At 34.9% G+C, this 19,673-nt stretch overlaps 1 non-coding gene and 1 pseudogene across 1 annotated transcript; one reads left to right on the top strand and one right to left on the bottom strand.

Annotated features, from left to right (window-relative positions):
• Positions 1 to 852: 852 nt before the first annotated feature.
• On the bottom strand, positions 853 to 959 carry LOC120592066 (U6 spliceosomal RNA). The gene has a single exon (XR_005650035.1). It is a non-coding gene; the product is annotated as a U6 spliceosomal RNA (small nuclear RNA).
• Positions 960 to 17,969: 17,010 nt separating this feature from the next.
• On the top strand, positions 17,970 to 19,282 carry LOC120591450 (adenylate cyclase type 5-like; annotated as a pseudogene).
• The last annotated feature ends 391 nt before the right edge of the window (positions 19,283 to 19,673 follow it).

The following is a 19,673-nucleotide window of genomic DNA, read 5'->3' as shown; positions in this document are numbered from 1 at the left end:
GAGACCCCCAAAGCTCTACATAAGGGCATACACAGGGAAGATGATCTTTGAGGGACCTTGGCCAAGCCTTGGTAGGTGTGCTCTTTGCATGTCTCTATCTAGGTTTTCATTAATCTTTGTGATGCTACCTTTATTTACGCTTGAAATTTAATTAATGTCTCGTAGAAAATTACAGTCTGATCCTTTTTATGTGTTTAGGCAATAGAGTAGAGTCTGTGCTCACAGTAGAGCTACATCTGTGAGCAGGGAACAGGAAGCATGAGGCAACTAATCCTGAAACTGAGGTGGCCCTTGGAGGAGAGCAAACCCTTTTCCCAGGGAACAACAAAACAGTATATGGAACCAGATAACTGGCTGAGGTGCAAGTGCCAACCACTAGGAGTCCCCAGAAACACCAAGAAAGGACCCTTAGACAGGGCTGAAATGACAGCTTTGTGTAGCCAAAGTAGTCATAAGGATTGGAGTCACTGCTGCATTGTTATCAGGCATGAAAAGAAAATGTCACCTTAATTTTTAGTCACATGCTGGTGAAACCAGGTCATTTGCAGGATATATTTATAATTTAAATGTGAATTTAATTCATAGCACATTTACCCTCTAAAAATTATATTTTTCTCATAATAATAGAGATTATGTAATAAATGATTCTTCATTTTATTAAATATTCTTCTCTAACAATTTAAATGGCTGCATGTTTTGTCATTATGTGAGATTATTATAATTTAAACATTGAATGACACATATTATTTTTTCATTATTTATTGTTATTATTAAAAATTATTGGGGTGACATTTATTAACAAAATCCAATAAGTTTCAAGTTAAAATTCAACAATATGTTGTATTGTGGGTTCACAATATGGAATGCTTCACAATTTTTCATGTCATCCTTGTGCAGAGGCTGTGCTAATTTTCTCTGTATCGTTCCAATTTTAGTGTATGTGCTACCAAAGCAAGCACAACATATATCATTTTTATAAAAAAATTTAGATATATCTTTTCATAATTCATGATTATTTCTTTAGCCTACTACAAAAGCTTCTCATTTCCACTATATCACTTTTCCTAGAGACTCTTCCCTCATCCCCTTCTTAAAGAGTTTGCTCCTCGGGGCCCTCAGGTAAAGCAAAGGATGGAATGAGAGCTTCCTGTGTTCTAGAGGTCTCCCCATTGCCGGTCTGTTTCACACATGACCGCACATATTTCTCTTAGGTTCTGACTCTGCAAAATAAGTTCTCTTCTGTTGTGTCAAGTAAATTCTGGGTGGTTTATTTTTGCGGCGTTTATTTTTTTCTACAATGAAATTATCATGATTTGGACACATGATATAATCCCATAGGAGGAATTGCTGGATACAAGTGAATGAAAATATTAATAGTGTATCTGTATGCACATATGCACATACCTAACCCACACTTACATATACACAACCCATATATATATATTTGGAACTGCTCTCCAAAAGGCTTTTACCAGTTTCAGTTTATATGTACATTTCTACTTCTATTAGAAATGGGACTATTTTCCCAAACTTTTAATTTAATAGTATTTCAATGCTCTTTTATTGGCAATTTTTTATAATTAATAAGATAATATTTTTTATACGGAGCTCAGTACAATACTAAAGTACATGCTTACATTATTATACCAGAATTTCATAATTCTATAAGTATCCAGGATGTGATTACATTAGATTGAAAAATCATTATACAAATATTATGTTAGGTTAGGAATTTCCTAAATTTGTGAGCAGCTGTTTTCTTTCATGAAATATGAGATGACATAAAACTAAATATTGCTCCCAGTTCAGGGATTCAAAGTTGAATTCTGTTCTGCACATTACAATGGAAATATAACACTTGATATTGTGATCTTAATACAAAACATGTCATTTTATTTCAATTTAAATCATGAACACTAAGTGAGAATAAAATTATAAAATAAATTATTCTGTTTTATCAATTTATATTTTTTTCTACTTCAAATTTAAAATATTATCTTCAGTATCAGATGTTTATATCACTTTTATAACTCAAAATTTAATAAAATAAAAATTTATATTATTATCTTAACCGTTTATTTTCTTTCATCCATTTTCATTAGGTGAAAATGCTGTAAGTATTTGAATCGTGACCCTGGTTACAGTTAGTGTGGGTTTATTGATTAACTGGCAATCTTACTAAACTCTCAGTAGTTCTAATATTTTTTTTCAATGAGGTTTTGGGGATTCCAGAGAACATATAACAAGAGCTAGCAAATATAATATTATATCTTTCTAATATTTAGTTTTATAATTTATTTTAATAGCTAGCCTTTTCAGATCAGTGTTCAATAACAGTAAAATAAACATGATGATAATAGATGTTCTTTTCTAGATCTTTTGTTCATACAATGGACTGCAGAGATCTCAAGAGTACAATTGAGTGTGACAAATGTATACACATGTAAACCACATGTCAATCAAGAGGATTTTACATTTTGCTCTTGCTTGTCTCATTGAACTGGAAGATTGTCACAGGTTCTATTGCCATAGGACACCCCATATTGACAGGGAAATATCAGAACTTCATAAAAACTCTGCAGAGCTGAGGAAACCAAATGTGGCAATAAGCCCAGGACCTTGACTTCCACCTTTCCCCATCTCCCCCAACACCCCTACCAAATCCTAGAACTGGTGGATTGTTGTTTCTTTGCATGAGTTTATAGATGGCTTTTTGGCCCAGAAGTTGATGAGTGGAGTGGCAGTAAAGAGGTGATGATCAATGGAGTTCTGTGGGTTCAGCTCTTAACTCTCCCTAAACTATTTAGTAGAATGAGAGCTAGAGTTTGTGCTTTGATCCTTACCCTAAGCACATTACAGAACAAAGTAGGCGATATTCCTAGGGAAACTTAAAGTTACAGGCCAAAAATCAGATAAGAAAAGAACATAACTTAAAAAAATCAAGAGTGAAAAGCATTGCAAAAAAAATTATTCGAGCAGATGAGCAACAAATTTAAAATAAATGTAATAATACCTCCAAGGATAAGGAAGGGGGATAGTATTAATATGAAGCAGAAAGAAGTCATAAAAAGAACCAAATGAAAACTATGAGTTGACATAATAAACATAATCCCATGCAATCCCAGTCAAAATTCTGGCTTGAAGTTTTATAATGAACTCGATTTATTCTAAATGTTTATTGAAATATAAAGATCTATGTATAGTTAACTTGAAGTAGGAGATAACTGTGAGAAGGGAATATACTCTGCTTGGTACTAAGGCATATCGCAAAGCCACAGAATAGCAAGAGAAAATAATTGAAAACTCGGATCCATGTATAAATGGAAATTAATGTATAATAAAAAGAAAATTATTTCAAAGAACAAAGAAGGTAATCACTATAAAAAGAAAAAAAAACTAGATCCTAACCTAAAATGGTGAACAAATGTAGCCTCCATATGGATAAAAGACCTGAAAGTAAAGATAAAACTAAAATATTAATAGAAGTTGTTATAAGAAAATATATTCATAACCTAGGGATAGAAAAATTGTTTGTTTTTTAATACCACAAAGTATTGCTTTACTTAAAACTTATAAATGTACATCATTAACTACACTATTAGGATAAGATTAAACCTTTCTTTGTATATGTGTCTGCTGAGCAGAGTTCTATATATTTTCTTAAGTTAATCACAATTATTTTTACATTATTAAAAATAGAGTAAGAAATTAGAATATAGAATGCATTTTATTTTTTGCTTTTTCTATTTTTTGAGATATAACTCATATAAAAGTGCAAAAATCATAAGTATACAACTTGATGAATTTTTACACATGTATGCAACTGTGTAATCCTCACAAAGATCAAAATATAGATACTTGGCTCACTCCGGAGATTTCCCTTGCGCTCTTTTCTAGGGAAAAAAATCCTCAACCACTATTCTGGTAACCACTAAGGTCAAATCCCACAGATTATTTTTATGGTTCTTGAACATTATGTAATTGTAAGTATATAATATATACTCTTTGTGTCTGGCTTCTTTTAATTAACAAAATGTTTTGGGGATTCATATGTGTTGTGTATATCAGTTTATTTTCTTGATTGTTGTGTAGTATTCCATTGCATGCATATAGCACAATATGTTTATTCTTTCTCCAGTTGACATTGCAGTTCTTTTTTCCAATTTTGGGCTATTATGAAAAAGTTGCTATGGCCATTCTTGCATATTCCTTTTTTAGGACACATATGATTCTTTTGAATTTATACCTAGGAGTGGAATTTTAGAGCCATAGTATAGGCACATGTGAATATTATTAGAGTGCCAAATAGTTTTCCAAAGTGTTTGAACAAAGTTACACTTTCCCCTGCTTTGCATGACAGTTCCAATTACTCTACATCCTCAGCAATATTTGGCATTTTCACTCTTTTAATTTTAGATATTCTGGTGGATATTAGTAGTATCATATTGTGATTTTAATTTGCATTCCTCTAATGACTAATGAGGTTGAGGGCCTTTGAATATGCCTATTATTCATTTAAATACCCACCATTGTGAGGTGCATATTCAAGCTCTTCTCCATTTTTAATAAACAGGTACCTATCTTTTTTTTTTTTGATTGTAGAAATTCTTTATATAATCTGTATATGAGTTCTTTGACAGATATATGGATTGTGATTATCTTCTCTTAGTCTTTGATTTGCCTATTCACATTCATAATGACATTTTTCAAGAGACATTAAGTTCATAATTAAAGTAAAAAATATTTTTTCTATTATGTTTAGTTCTTTGGAATTTTTTGGTATCTGTTTATTATATCTTTGATACCTCTAAAGTCATCAAGATGTTATTCTATATTTTCTTTGATAAGATCTAGACCTATGATCCACCATGAATTAATTTTTTTAGTATGATGTGAGGGAGGGAGTCAGGATCGTTTTTTTTTTTAATATGGATACACAATTGCTTTAGTACTGTTTTTGAGAATATCATCCTTTCTCCACTGAATTGCGGTAGTGCCTTTATTATATATCAAGTACTAGTATATGTGTGAGTCTGTTTCTGAACGAATCTATTCTGTTCCATTGGAATATTTGTCTCTCTTTTTGCCATTGTCATTGTATTTAAATTAGTATAGCTTTTAGTAAATCTTGTAATCTGATAGTGAAAGTCCCCTTTGTTTTCTTCAAGATTGCCTTGGCTCTTCAAGGATCATTGCATTTCCCTATAACTTTAGAATTTTGAAATATAGGAATCTATTTACAGAAAAAAAAATCTGCTGAGATTTTGATTGTGATGGTTTCAATGTATAGATTAATTTTAGGAAAATTGCCTCTATTAATGATATTGAGTCTTCCAATCCATAGATATGGTATATTTCACCATTATGACTCCCAGGAATCCACCTCCTAGGGTTCATTCTTTTCTATAATCTCTTTTTTTCAGTGTGGGTGGGACCTAAGACTTGCTTATAACCAACAGAATATGACACAGATGATGAGCTATCACTAAGGTGATTACATTATGTTACATAAGACTTGCTATCAGATTTACTCTTGCTCTCCTGATGACCTTGAAGAAGCAAACTACCATCTTGTAAACTGCCTGCAAAGAGGACCACATGGCAAGAAACTGCAGACAGCCTCTAGGAGTTGAGCAGACAGCAGACAGCCAGCAAAGAAACTCACACTTCTATAGCCACAAAGAAATGAATTCTGCTAACAACTTAAATGAGTACAGGAGCGAATTCTTCTCCAGACAAATCTGCAGATGAAAATGCTGCCCATTATCATCTTGATTGCAACCTTATGAGACACTGAGGCAGCGAACCTAGCTAAGCTGTGTCCAAACTTTTGACCCATGGAAACTGTGAAATAATAAATATGTGAAATAATAAATATGTGAAATAATAAAAATGACTTTTAAATCAAAAGTTTGAGGTAATTTTGTACACAGAAGTAGTTAACTATTACACCATTTACTTAGATCATCTTTAACGTCAGCACTGTTTTCCAGTTTTCAGTGTAAAGGTCTCTTGCATCAGGTGATTTATTTCTAGACATTTATATTTTTCATACTATTATAAATTCCACTTTATTTTATTGTCTAATTTTTATTACTGTTGTTTATAATATATAAAAATAATATTGTTTTGTGCTGACCTTTTATTCAGAAATTCTGTTAAATTCACTTATTGATTATAATGGTCCAATCATGATATCTGAGAATAAAGATTGTTGTACTACTATATTTTATATTGCCAAATTTTACTTGCTAATATTTTGTTTAGGATTTTTGCCTTTATGTTCATGAGAGAAATCATTGGCTTTTGTTTTCCTTTGTTGTTATGTCTTTATGCGGTTGTAGTATCAAGATTATATTGGTTTTATAAAATAACTAAAAGGTGTTTTCCTTTTAGTCTCAGAAAGAATTTATATAAGATTAATTTTTTTAATTTAAGTGTATGAAGAATTCACTAGTAAATCCATTTGGTCCAGGTGTTTTGTTTGTGGGAAGGTATTTGACTCATTTTACAAGGATTTAAGATATTTTCCAAAGGAATTTGTTCATCTCATCTAAATTTTCAACTCTATTGGCATAAAGTTGTTTATAGTATCCTTGCATCATCCTTTAAAAATTATAAGATCTACAATAATTTTTTTTCATGCATGATATCGATAATTTTTGTTTTCTCTCTCTTTTTTTTTTCTTAAACAGTCTTACTAATTATTTATCAAATCTATTAAATTTTTTTCAAAGAACCAACTTTTGGCCTGATTAATTTTCTGTATTATATATCTGTTTTCTATTTCATTTGTTTCCATTCTTAATTTTATTATTCCTTTTCTTGTACTTTCTTTGGATTTAATTTGATTTCTTGTCCAGCTTCTTGGATTAAATGCTTAAATCATTAATTTTAAGACTTTCTTCTAGTATATGCATTTAAACCTATAAATGCTTTCTAATTTCTGAAATATATTTTCATAATATTTCAGAATAATTCCTAATTTCCATTAAAATTGATTCTTTGGCTGATGGGTCATTTATAAGTGTGTGTGTTTTAATTTCTAAGAGATTTTCTACGTATCATCCTTTTTTAGTTCTATTTTAATTCCTCATTCTCTCTCTCTTCTTTTTTGGTACTCCAATTATAATTATGTTAAATCTTTGACTATGTCCCCATATGGCTTTTATCTTCTGTTTCTATGGTTGCTTCTTCTTTTTTCTTGCTCTATTATTTTCATTTAGCTATTTTCTATTGATCTATCTTTGAATTCACTAATTTTGAATTCTTCTCTGTCCATCCACTTGTTAATTTATCCATTGGTTTTTATTAATTTTAGATACTTCAATATTCAAATGTCAATTTGGTTCTTTTGGAGAATTTTAATTCTGTATTAAAATATCGTTTTCAAGAATTTTATCCATCTTTGTTTGTGTTCTCTTTTTTAGCATATTAATAACAGTTATGTTAAAGTCCTCTCTGCAGGTCCAAAATTAGGATGAGGCAAGTGAGTTGCCCAGAACACAATATTAGAGGAGACATTTACTCTCAGACTCATGCGAGTTTGCACCCTGGGAACCTCACCTCACTCTCACCTCACTCTCACCTCAGTATTTATTTTAGTCCTGGGGCATAGTCCTTTATCCTGTAGTATGGCCTTTCTGGACTCTCTGAGGTATTCACGAAGATCCCTCTACTCTGACTGAGCCAGGTGTTTTGGTTTCATTGAGCAAAGCCAAGATATTTCATGAGATAAGCCTTGATTATCTCTTTCTCAACCTTGTGTCATCTGGCATATATTTAGTGTCATTCCCTCTTAGAATCTAACATTAGGTCAATTGCCTGTCTTAGTTTTTATGGATATTTTGGGGAGACATCAAGGGAGAATACACTGGAAGCTGCTAACCAGTGCCCTATTCAAATAGATGTCTCATTGGGTTCAGTTATTATGATTTTAAAGGAATTAATTTTTGAAACCTTCTCAAACTCTTCTGAGTAATATTTCCTTCTACAGCATTATAGACAGAGTCATTGATCCCTTTACCTTTAAAATTTCTCTGAAACATAAAGTATAATAAACATACTTTAAAAGTGAGGATATTTCATTCTCTAAACACCCAATAATATAAAATATGTAAGAATAGTTCTAATAAGAAATATAAAGACAACTAAATAACTTGTGACACGAACACAGCCTCGTCTAAATAGATTACCTTTATTCGTAAAGACTAAAGATGTCCATAGCCTCTAAATTAGGGTACTTACCTGAGTAATGCCATTCTAATTAAAATTGTGAAATTTGAACTAGTTATTTCAAAATTTATCTGAATTAACATGGTAGAATTTTCTATATATTTTTAAAACATGGAATGGAAGAGGAAAGCAAGAATTTATCTTAAATTTCAAATAATTAAAATTTGTTATAAAAATAGCTGACTCACTGGATCATAACAGTCCATACATAGGCTCTGAAATACATAAGAATTTTGAATATAATTAAAGTATTATTACAGATCAGTGGGGACAGAAAAAATAATTTAGTAAATGTTGGTAAGAAATTAATGCTTTCCCAAAGAAACTAACTTTTCATCTCACACCCTATTCAAAAAATGAGCTCCTGTTGATTAAATAAATAAATATTTAAGATACAGTCATGCACTGCTTAACGACAGGCATATGTTCAAGAAATGTGTCATTAGGCAATTTCATCGTTGTGCAATCATCATAGAGTGTACTTACACAAACCTAGATGATATAGCCTGCTACACACCTAAGCCATATGGTATGACCTATTGCTCCTTGGCTACAAACCTGCACAACATGTTATTATACTGAATACTGTAGGCAATTGTAACACAATTGTAAGTATATGTGTATCTAAACATAGAAAAGTTACAGTAAAAGTACAGTGTAAAAGAAAACGTGTGTGTGTGTGTGTGTGTGTGCTTGTGCATGTTTAGGAGACAGGGGAAGGCCTGTGAAGGGAGGCATCCTCAGAAGGAGAGTAGATATCAGGAGGAAGGAGGGAGGAAGGGAGAAAGGGCAAAAAGAGAAGGAAAGGGAGAGCAGAGATTGAGAGACCCAGAAAGATGAAGCTTGAGAGAAGGGGTGGGGGGCAGAGAGAGGAAGAGAGGAGTAGGGAGAGAGAGAGAGGAATGGGATTGGAAGGAAAGAGAGATAAATGGAAGGTGAGATAAGATAAATGGAAGAAAAGGAAGTGACTTTGTGTTCATGTGTGTGTGTGGGTGTGTGCATGTGTGTGCAGAGGCAGGTATGGATTGGGGGTGGGCTCCAGAGCTTCCCTCCTCCCTAGCCCACTCTTTCTGCTCCTTGGCCAACTTGAGGCTCCCAGCTGCAGGTAGGCATAGGGTGGGTACAAAGCATGGTGAACCTCTGTCTGTTTAAACCAGAGCAAGCAGTAAATTCATTTTAGTCCAATCTAGCCTTTTCTTTCAATGTCACAAACTTTTTGCTCATAATTCATTAAAATTTTATGAAATGATGTCATATATGCAGTATATTGTTGACCTAAACATCATTATATGACACATGAGTGTATACTGCCAAAGAGAGAACATGTTTTAGTGAAAAACAAATAAAATTTTTATAATTTAATAGAAAGGATATAGTTATTCTATAAATTATGTTAAATAGGGATAGTGTTTGTGGAGTAGATGACAGATTAAAGGTTAATCTCCATATTATGAGCAGCTTTTTATTCATTTATGTACTTTTCAGTTTTAAATAATTTTTTTATTTCTCATGAGTTTTTATATTAATAATAAATAGACACTCAAATTAAAAATGGACAAAGTATGATTAGACACTTCATAGAAGAGTAAATTCAAATAAAGCAAATAATTCAAGTTATAAATCCAATAAACATATGAGAATATTCACCTTTCTCATAGGGAAATTACAAATTAAGATAATAACTAGATGTCATTTATAACTACGCCATTATAAAAATTAGTGAGTGATAATACCTGCTACTGCACGGGTGTGCGAGAACAGGAGATTTTCATTCATTATAGTTGAAAATGTACATTGTTTCAGAACATTTTGAAAAGCAATTGATAATATCTATTAAAAATTGAAAATAGACATGCCCTTGACTCAGCATTGACTGCTGGGAATTTATCCCATAGAAATTGTAAGCATGAAAACGTAGTATGGAAAATGATATGAGACAAAGATGTTGATTACAGATGTTTATAATGACAAAAGTCTTGAACATAGTATAAACTAATGAATGGTAGCATTAAATAAATTTTGTAATATCAGTAAAATAGAATATTATACAGACAATAAAAGAATAAGCTTTATCAGCTTACTTGGAAGAACTTACAAAATACACTGTTGTGTGATGTGGATGAGGGTGGGAATAGGCAGGAAATTTCAAAGCTGGAAGGTGCTAAGAAGTTGTAAATAGAAAAAGTACAGCAAAAGGAGAAAGAAAATCTATTCCATAATGAATTATGTATATATTTACCGTGCCTTGAAATTGGGAAGGGAATTTAGAACAAGGGAGAAGACAAAGTGGAAAAGATTACTTTAATTTTTAATATATTTGTTAACCTTAATGCAAAACAGAAATTGGGTGGGAAACTTCAGCTGAAAGTGATGGGATGATAGTAGACGCCGATTGTGTGTTGTCAGCACTTTCATTCCGGTGGAATCAAACCTGGAGATGGGTGGGAATTTGCTGCTCAAGTGGAAAGCCATGGGAGTGTAATGCAGGGAAATTGATGTGCCCACATTTTGTATTTTATTTACATGACTTCGAGCTTGGCATGGTCTTCATAACTTTATAGACCTACAGAACAGAAATCTTTATAACATAGGGTTGCTTTTGGTTTGAGGTCTCAAGAGAGAAAATTCATATATTCTCCTTACCTCAACTTCTACCTCACCAGGAAGCCTGAGACATTGGCATAAAGAGGGTCATTTAATTTATTCTGCTCCTGGCTGACTCACACTAACCACAACACTTGAGACTTAGATGAGACTGTTGGTAATAACTCATTCCACTACAAACATGACTAGTAATTAAAATTTTTTCTTCAAGTGAGGATCCCTGTGTCATTGTTGTTGCTATTTTAACTGTATTTATGCATTTGCTTAAAATGTAGCAGCAGTATAAAATAAGGAGCATTGGATCTGTGTAATGGATTCAATGTCTCTTATCTTCTGTAATAACGTCAGCCTTAAAAGACTACTATAAAGATAAAATGAAATCATTTATCTGAAATCATGTCTCAAATGCTAAGAAATAAGCAAAAAGAAGGATTTGGTGTTAAGTATTATTAATTTTAACCTTAAAGAAATATTAGGCCAAATGACAGAAATAAAATCAAAGAATGAATCAATCTTTTAAACACTCAGATTATTATGAGTTTTGAGAGATTTCCAAATGACCCTGTTCATTAAGTATATTTTGGATAAATAATGACCCTTAGTTCTGAATGAGCAGATGAAACTTAGAAAATACTATGCATAGTACATTTATGTATATTATATTTGTAGAAATGAAAATCTGTTCTTAGTCTTAACCTCAGGCAATTGTTGCCTTCCACTTTTACGTTCCAAAGTAAAGGGCTGATCTTTTAACCATAACCTGGAAAGGAGGTGGCCAGTAACTAATTTTGTGATCCTTAGCTCAACACCCTTCTGATGCTGTGATTTCTGCCCCCTCCCATGGAGAAAAGTGCTTTTCCTAACCTCAGTCCTAATGAGAGAACCTTTGAGAAAACTCCCCAGAGAGAATTCAAGGTTGCCTCCAGCAGCATAGGACAATAGAGGGCTGTGGTTGGGAAATAAACACTCATCTACCTAAGGTGAAAGGCACAAGTTTCCTCTGACCAGATATGGGCCAGGTGTGTGAGGGAAAAAAACAGCCTGGCACCTTCTTAAAAGAGATGGTCCCATCTAGGAGAAGTGATGGGACTTCAACAGAGAAGTCTGATTGGGTGAGTGGGTATGGACAGTGGAGAACCAGGAACCAAAGTGAAGGGTATAGCAGGCCATCTTCCATGTTAGTGGACTGTGTCAACAAATAGTCCTCTTAGAAGCCACCACATGTTACCTTTTAGAGAAAAGAGCCACTTTAAACATGCAATGTATCCAGAAGCCAATACCAGGTTGGTGCCACTGGAATATGGCTGAGGTATCTCATGGCATTGAAAAGAGACAGTGGAGAAGAATCCTGTAAGATTAGATTCAAATATTTAAGAGCTACAGATAACCTAGGACATTAGGCAGGTCTCTCTCTCTCTCTCCATTCCCTCATCCTTTCTTTGTCTCTTGCCCTCTCTACATATATCTTCTAAGATATTTTTAGATATATTTGCACTGCTGCTTTATTCTTTTCTTTCTCCTCACTTTCTACTATAAATGGCACAAACACTCAAACATAGTTCTGGCTTATAGATTTTACTTCTAGAGAGAACCCCAAACTGACTAGCACATATAGGGTCCCAGTTCCAAATCTCTGGGAGAGGAATTTTGATCAGCCCAATTAGAGTCAAATGTCTACCCTTATTTTGTTTGACTAGGGCCAGTGTTATAGGGTCATGATCTACAAATATGGCTACCACTCAATTTATATATAGGACACCTTATTTTAAAACCACTCTCCAACACCACATCAGACCAACCAGTCATATTCTTAAAATTGGATCAAGGATAAAGGTAGCATGAAAATTAAGAACCAAGTCCAACAACAATGAAAGCATTTCTCTGTTCACTGAGGTGGTTTCAATGACTGAAATTTTCCATTTCTGGAAATCACATTAGTAAAAGCAGTAGAGCCAAGTGAAACAGGGACTCTGAATCCAAAGAGACTGTTTTGTGCTATGTTTCTGTCACTTTTAAACAAGTTACTGAACTTTCTGAGTCACTCTATAAAGGACACAGAATCATAGTGCTTAATGCACAGGGTTATTATGAAAGTTATAAGAAGTATATTTAGCTTAGAGACACATGGAATAAGAGAGTAATGCATTAGATACATGCCAATATAACATAGCATAGCTTAGCATAGCATAGCACAGCATAGCATAGCATAGCATAGCATAGCATAGCATAGCATAGCATAGCATAGCATAACCGAACCGAACCGAACCGAACATATATAATATGTGTTTTACTGGTTTATAATGTGTCTGAATTCATCTTTATATTCCTTCCTTTGTGATCAAATTATTTTTTTGTTTTGGAAATTTAAGTTTTTACATAAAGTCATTTTTTTAATAAGAGAAAAGCTACTAGCTTAAATTAATTTATAATTCATTTTTTTGACTTAAGAAAATGTAATGGAAGAAAAGATAAAGTGTAACTGTATTAATAAATTAGAATTAAAGTTTTATTTCAGATAATTTTAGATTTACAGGAAAGTTTCAAAGAATATAGAGAGTTCCCATATATTCCTTGGCAACTCATATTTTTTAAAAATAAGTATAAATTATGTGATGACCAAAAATTATTGGACTATTTTGAGAGAAACAAGGCTGAATCTCAAATAAAAGCCAAAAAAACATGCAAGCTCCCCTGGGAGTGGGCTTGAGATTCATCTTTGTGTTTCTTCCACCTACCACTGTGGCTGATGCCGCTCTGTACTCAGTGACAACTTATGGTGGTTTAGCTTTTTTTCAGCATGTTCTTTCTGTATGATATGCAGAAAGTAATCAAGCATGCAGAAGTAATACCAATGCATGGAATTTAAAAATATGATCCCACCAATTCCATTCTGGGAATCTACATAGATACATTAAGTGAATTTATGTGATTTGACAGTATTGTAGCAACTGGAAGCAACAAAAAAAAGTGAAGTGACTAGCTTCTGACTTCTTTAATGCATCAGATATCTTGCTTGTTTAGTAGGAGCAGGTATTCATTAAATAGTTTGTTCAAGCAGCTTTCACTGAAGTTTAGAAGATAAAAACTTGTCATCATATTTCAAATATTTCAGTAATGTGAAATATTCAGGTCTGCTTTTTCTTCTGAAGAATAAATTCAGTAGTTCTCTTCCAAACTATTTTAAATAATAAGTTCAGTAAGGTTTCTAAATATAATATCCACATGCAAAAATAATTATATGGTTATATGTTAGCAACCAATAATTACAAATGCAAATTATATATATATTTATATGTTATTATATATATATTATATATTTGGTATGGTAACACAAACTATAAAGTAACTAAGAACAAAAGAAAAAAAAAGAAAACCTCAATAAATGCAGAGCTAAATTAGGTTTTATATTCAGAGAAGAAAAGATTCAGTGGAAGTTCTCCCAAAATAAATGTAGAAATTCAACGTAATTCCTATAATAAAGTCTCAACATAATTTTTCACTTCACAAGTTTATACTGAAATTATAGAAATATTACATGATCAAATATATTTAGGATAGTTTTCAACTAGATCAATTGGCTGATGGAATAAAATAAAAAGTTCAGGAAAAATCTCTCATATGCATGTTTGGAAAGTATATGCAGGAGGTGGCATTATAAGCCAGTGAGGAAAAAATCAGTTAACCAATAAAATATTGGGTTTTCCACTTGGAATAAAAATAAAATTAGATCTATCCTTTTTCCACAAGCAAAATTAAATTTTAGATTGAGCAAAGCAATAAAACTTTGGACTTCCACTCAAGATGGAGAAATACATAAACACTGTGCTCACCTCCCCCTATGACCACATCAAAAATATAGAACAATCAACCTGGAGAACCACCTGAAATCCAGCTGAATAGAACATCTATAGGTAAGGATATAAATGAGAAGCTAACTCTGAGACTAGTACAAAGGGCGGTGATGCAAAATGGGCTGGTTCCACAACTACATGTGGCAGTTAAGGATTAGGAGGGATATTTCAGTTGCAGAGGTCACCCCTGAGAACTAAGGGGTTGTAGCCCTATACCAAGCTCCCCAGCCTGAATTACCAGTGCTGTGAAAGGAGTACCCACATCTGCTAGGTTAGACGGAGGACTGCTGGAGTGCCAGGCAATCCTCTTAAAGTGTCCACACATGAATTTACTAGCTGACAGACTAGACTCACTCCCTCTGAGCTCCAGAACATGAGCAGAAGCTGGAAAAGTTCCAGGGACATACAGGGAGAAATTGAATTGTCTGGCTTCACAGTGAGGGATAGAGGTGCAGCCTCTGAGATTAAAGTGCTGGCAGGTTCCTTTGTTGAGTTTTCCCTGTACCCAGACTATAGGTGCAGGTGGGCGACAAATCTGAGTCTCCATCAAACTGTCCCTTACCCTGGTGATTATCTGAGAATCTGCCACACCCAACTCATGCACAGGCTTGAACCTCTTTTCATGGCTGCTACAAATGGCCGGCCTCAGCCCATGCTGTGAATTGTCTTAAAATCTCTGAAGGGTCCACAAACCCCAGCGAGCAGTGTCTGGCCTCAGTGAGCATGTATCTTTTGGTAAGGAGCCCAAAGATGAGCGTTAGTGGCAGCAAGCCTCAGTTAACAGCATAGCCTCACTCAGGCAACTCCAAGCCTAGCAGAGGCACCCACCAGTTGAAAATCCTTTCAATTGTAGCTCCTACTAGGTGTCCCCAGGCCAAGCACAGGCAGTGGTGGCCTACACAAGATACTCTCCCAAGAGGCTCCTGAATAAATACGCCTGGTGGCTGGCTTCAGACCACACCAGAGCACCACCCAATTAACTCCACAAATGACACACTCAATGAGTGTACTCAGCAGGCACCAAGCCCAGTTATAGTTAATCACACTCTGTGAGGTCAGCCTTTACACAATAGCTCATCAACTTTAGTCATGGCCAGTCCACACAGTCAGTCATGCTGAAGGTCAGTCACACCTACTGATATGCCAACAGCAATTGAGGCTCAACTACAACAGGAAGGCACACACAACCTACACAACCCCTGGAGCACTTGGCTCAGGTGACCAGGGAGACGGTGCCTCTGGGTTCCATAGGTCACCTACTATATAAGGTCACCCTGCCAAGGCTGGGAGATGTAGCAGATCTACCTAATACAAAGAAACAAACACAGGGAGGCAATCAAAATGATGAGACAAAAAAACCCCAAAACATGTCTTAAATGAAAGAATAGGACAAAACTCCAGAAAAAGAACTAAATAAAATGGAGGCAAACAATCTACCAGATACAGAGTTCAAAACACTTATTATAAGGATGTTCAATGAACTTAGGGGAAGAATATATGAACTCACTGAAAACTTACACAAACAGAGAGAAACCGTAAAAAAGAACCAGTCTGAAATGGTGACTATAATAACTGAAATGAGGAACACATTAAATGGAATCAACAGCAGAGTGGATGAAGCAGAGGATCCAATCAACAATCTGGAAGACAAGGAAGAGAAAAACAGCCAGTCAAACCAGGAAAAAGAAAAAAAGAATTAAAAAATATAAGAATAGTTTAAGGGACCTCTGGGACAACATCAAGTGTAACAACACTTACTTTATAAGGATACCAGAAGGAGAGGAGAGCAAGGAATTGAAAACCTATTTCAAGAAAAAATGATTGAAAACTTCCCTAACCTGGCTAAATAAATAAATAAATAAATAAATAAATAAATAAATAAATAAATAGATTAGATATACAAGCCCAGGAAACATAGAGTGTCTCAGACAAAATGAACCCAGCGTCCTATATCAAGGCACATTATAATTTAAATGACAAAGGATACAAACAAAGAGAGAATCTTAAAAGCAGCAAGAGAAAAGCAGTTAGTTATCTGTAAGGGTGTTCACAAAAGACCGTCAGCTGATTTCCAAGCAGAAACTTTGCAAGCCAGAAGGGACTGTCAGGAAATATTCAAAGTAATGAAAAGCAAGGACCTATAACTAAGATTACACTACCCAGAGAAGTTATCATTTAGAATCAAAGGAGATATCAAGAGCTTCCCAGACAAGAAAATGCTAAAGGAGCTTATCACTACTAAAGCAGTATTGCAAGAAATGTTAAAAGTTCTCTTTAAGAAGAGAAAAGTAAAAAATATGAATAATAAAATAACAATAATTACATTCCTATCAATAATTATTTAAATATAAATTGATTAAATGTTCCAATCAAAAGATTATGGTGGCTAAATGAATCAGAAAACAAGCCCCATACATATATTGCTTACAAGATACCCATATCAGATCGAAAGACATGCACAGACTGAAATAAAGGATGAAAAAAGATATTTCATGCAAATGGAAACAACAACAAAAAAAGCTGAGATAGCAATACTTATATCAGACAAAATAGACTTTAAAATAATGGTTATAACAAAAGATAAAGAAGAACATTAGTAATGATGAAGAAATCAATCCCACAAGAGGATATAACCTTTGTGAACATTTATGCACTCGACATAGGAGCACCTAAATATATAAAGCAAATACTGATGGACAAAAAGGGAGAGATTGACAATAATACATTAATAGTAATATTAGAGCACTTTAACATCCCTGTAATATCAATGAATGGATTACCTAGACAGAAAATAAACAAGGAAACAGCAGCTTTAAATGACACATTAGACCAGATGAATTTAACTGATAATTTTAGAGTATTTCACCTCAAAGCATCAAAATATATGTTTTTTTTCAAGTTTACATGGAACATTTTCCAGGATAGACTACATGTTAGTCCACAAAAAAGTCTCAGTAAATTAAAGAAGATCAAAATCATATCAAACATCTTCTCTAATCACAATAGTATTAAATCGGAAATCAAGTATAATACATAAACTGATAAATACGCAAACAGGTGAATAACATGTTATGCTAAATAACGTGTTACTAAACAATCGATGGGTTAACAACAAGATCAAAGAAGAAATCAAAAGATATCTTGAGACAAATGATAATGAAAACACAATCTTAAAAAAAAAAAAAAATCTATGGGACACAGCCAAAGCAGTTCTAAGAGAGAAATGCATAGCAATACATGCCTACCTCAATAAACAAGAAAAATCTCAAATAATCTAACTTTGTGCCTCACTCCGTGTTCATGTTGAGTTTCTACCTAATCTGCTTTCTGCTGCTGACCTTGATGGTATTTGTGTCCATGCTCTACTGCTGTGTGAAGTCCCTCCTCCCTCACACCATCTCCAGTAAGATCATATAGTCTAACATGAACAGTAGACTTGTTGGGGTGTCCACCATCCCACTGGTGTTCCTGTCAGCTTTTTTTGCAACATGTTTATGTGCAACTCCAAAAACCAGCCAGGCCAATGTATGCCACGTGGTGGTGTTGGCCATCAACTACAATCCCTGGGTGAGAGCAGGGATTCTCCTGCAGGCCCTGTTCCAACTGCAACTTCCCCGATTACTTCAGCTATAGCGTGCTGCTCAGCCCGCTGGCCTACTCAGCTGCATTATGCTGGTGCTCATGCTGGCCATTGGGCTCATATATTTGCTCATCATTGAGCTGTCCAGTGTCACACTCTTTCACAATGCCAATCTGCTGGTCACTGCCAACGCCATAAGACTTCAACAACATTGCCCTAAGCATTCTGCCAAGGTGGTGCTGAAGTTGGTCAAGCTCACTGTCACCTCAGTCTTTGTGCTGGCCCTGTACCTACACACCCAACAGGTAGAGTTCACTACTGGCCTCAACCTCCTCTGGAAACTGCAGGCCATATAGGAGAAGGAGGAGTTGGAGGAGCTGCAGGCCTATAATTGATGACTATAGCAAAACATGCTGTCCATGGATGTAGCAGCCCACTTTCTGGCCTGTGAGCTGCACACAGACGAACTCTGCTATCAGCCCTGTTTTGCCATCATGTTCACTTCTATCTCAAACTTCTTTGAGTTTTATGTGGAGCTGGAGTCCACCAACAAGGATGTCAAATGCTTGCAGCTGCTTAATGAGATCATCACTGATTTTGATAAGATCATCAGCAAGGATCGGTTCAGGCAGCACCTATATGGCTATCTGGGTCCTCAATGATTCCACCTATGACAAGGTGGGCAAGAACCACATCAAAGCTCTAGCTGACTTCTCCATGAAGCTGATGGACCAAATGAAGTAAATCAACAAGCACTACCTTGACAACTTCCAGATGAGGATTGGGCTCAATATTGGCCCTGCGGTAGCTGAGGTGATCAGGGCTGCAAGCCTCAGTACAACATCTGGGGCAATATGGTGAATGTGTCATGGACAGCACCGGTGAGCCTGACCATACATGTCACCACAGACATGTACCATGTGTTGGCCGCCAAGGTGTGGTCAAGGGCAAAAATGAGATGATGACCTACTTTCTAAACGAAGGGCGCCACTCAGCAGCTGCCAGCCAGTGAAACCAGGTAGCCTGGCCTCCAGAGAAGTGGAAAAAACTTCTTTGTGTGTGGAGTGGGCAGGTGGAAGTGTATGCTCCAGCCCAGGTGGCCACACTGGTGAGATTTTCCTCTCTGACTCCAGAAACAGCTTCTGCCTTTTTGGGTGGGCAGCAGCCTCTGTCTCAAGCCCTAGGGTATCAGCATCCAGAAAGCATCAAGCTGACCAAAGATGTTTCTTTTTGTAGAAGACTCTGCTAGACTTCATCTGAATCTTGAGTTTTCTAAGGGTGCTGCTCCTGTGTGGATGGAAAGGAGCTGCTGGCATGTTGATCAGTGTGTGGCCTTCCAGAAGCTCAATGGCAGGCTGAGGGAGAGGCTTTGGTCTCAGTAGGTGGGTAGGCATTGAGACTCT

Source organism: Pteropus medius, unplaced genomic scaffold (genome assembly GCF_902729225.1).
Source record: "Pteropus medius unplaced genomic scaffold, Ma_sr-lr_union100, whole genome shotgun sequence".
Classification (NCBI taxonomy): Eukaryota; Metazoa; Chordata; class Mammalia; order Chiroptera; family Pteropodidae; genus Pteropus; species Pteropus medius.
Note: the sequence above shows the minus strand (reverse complement) of the source record. Positions and strands in the feature narration are given on the sequence as shown.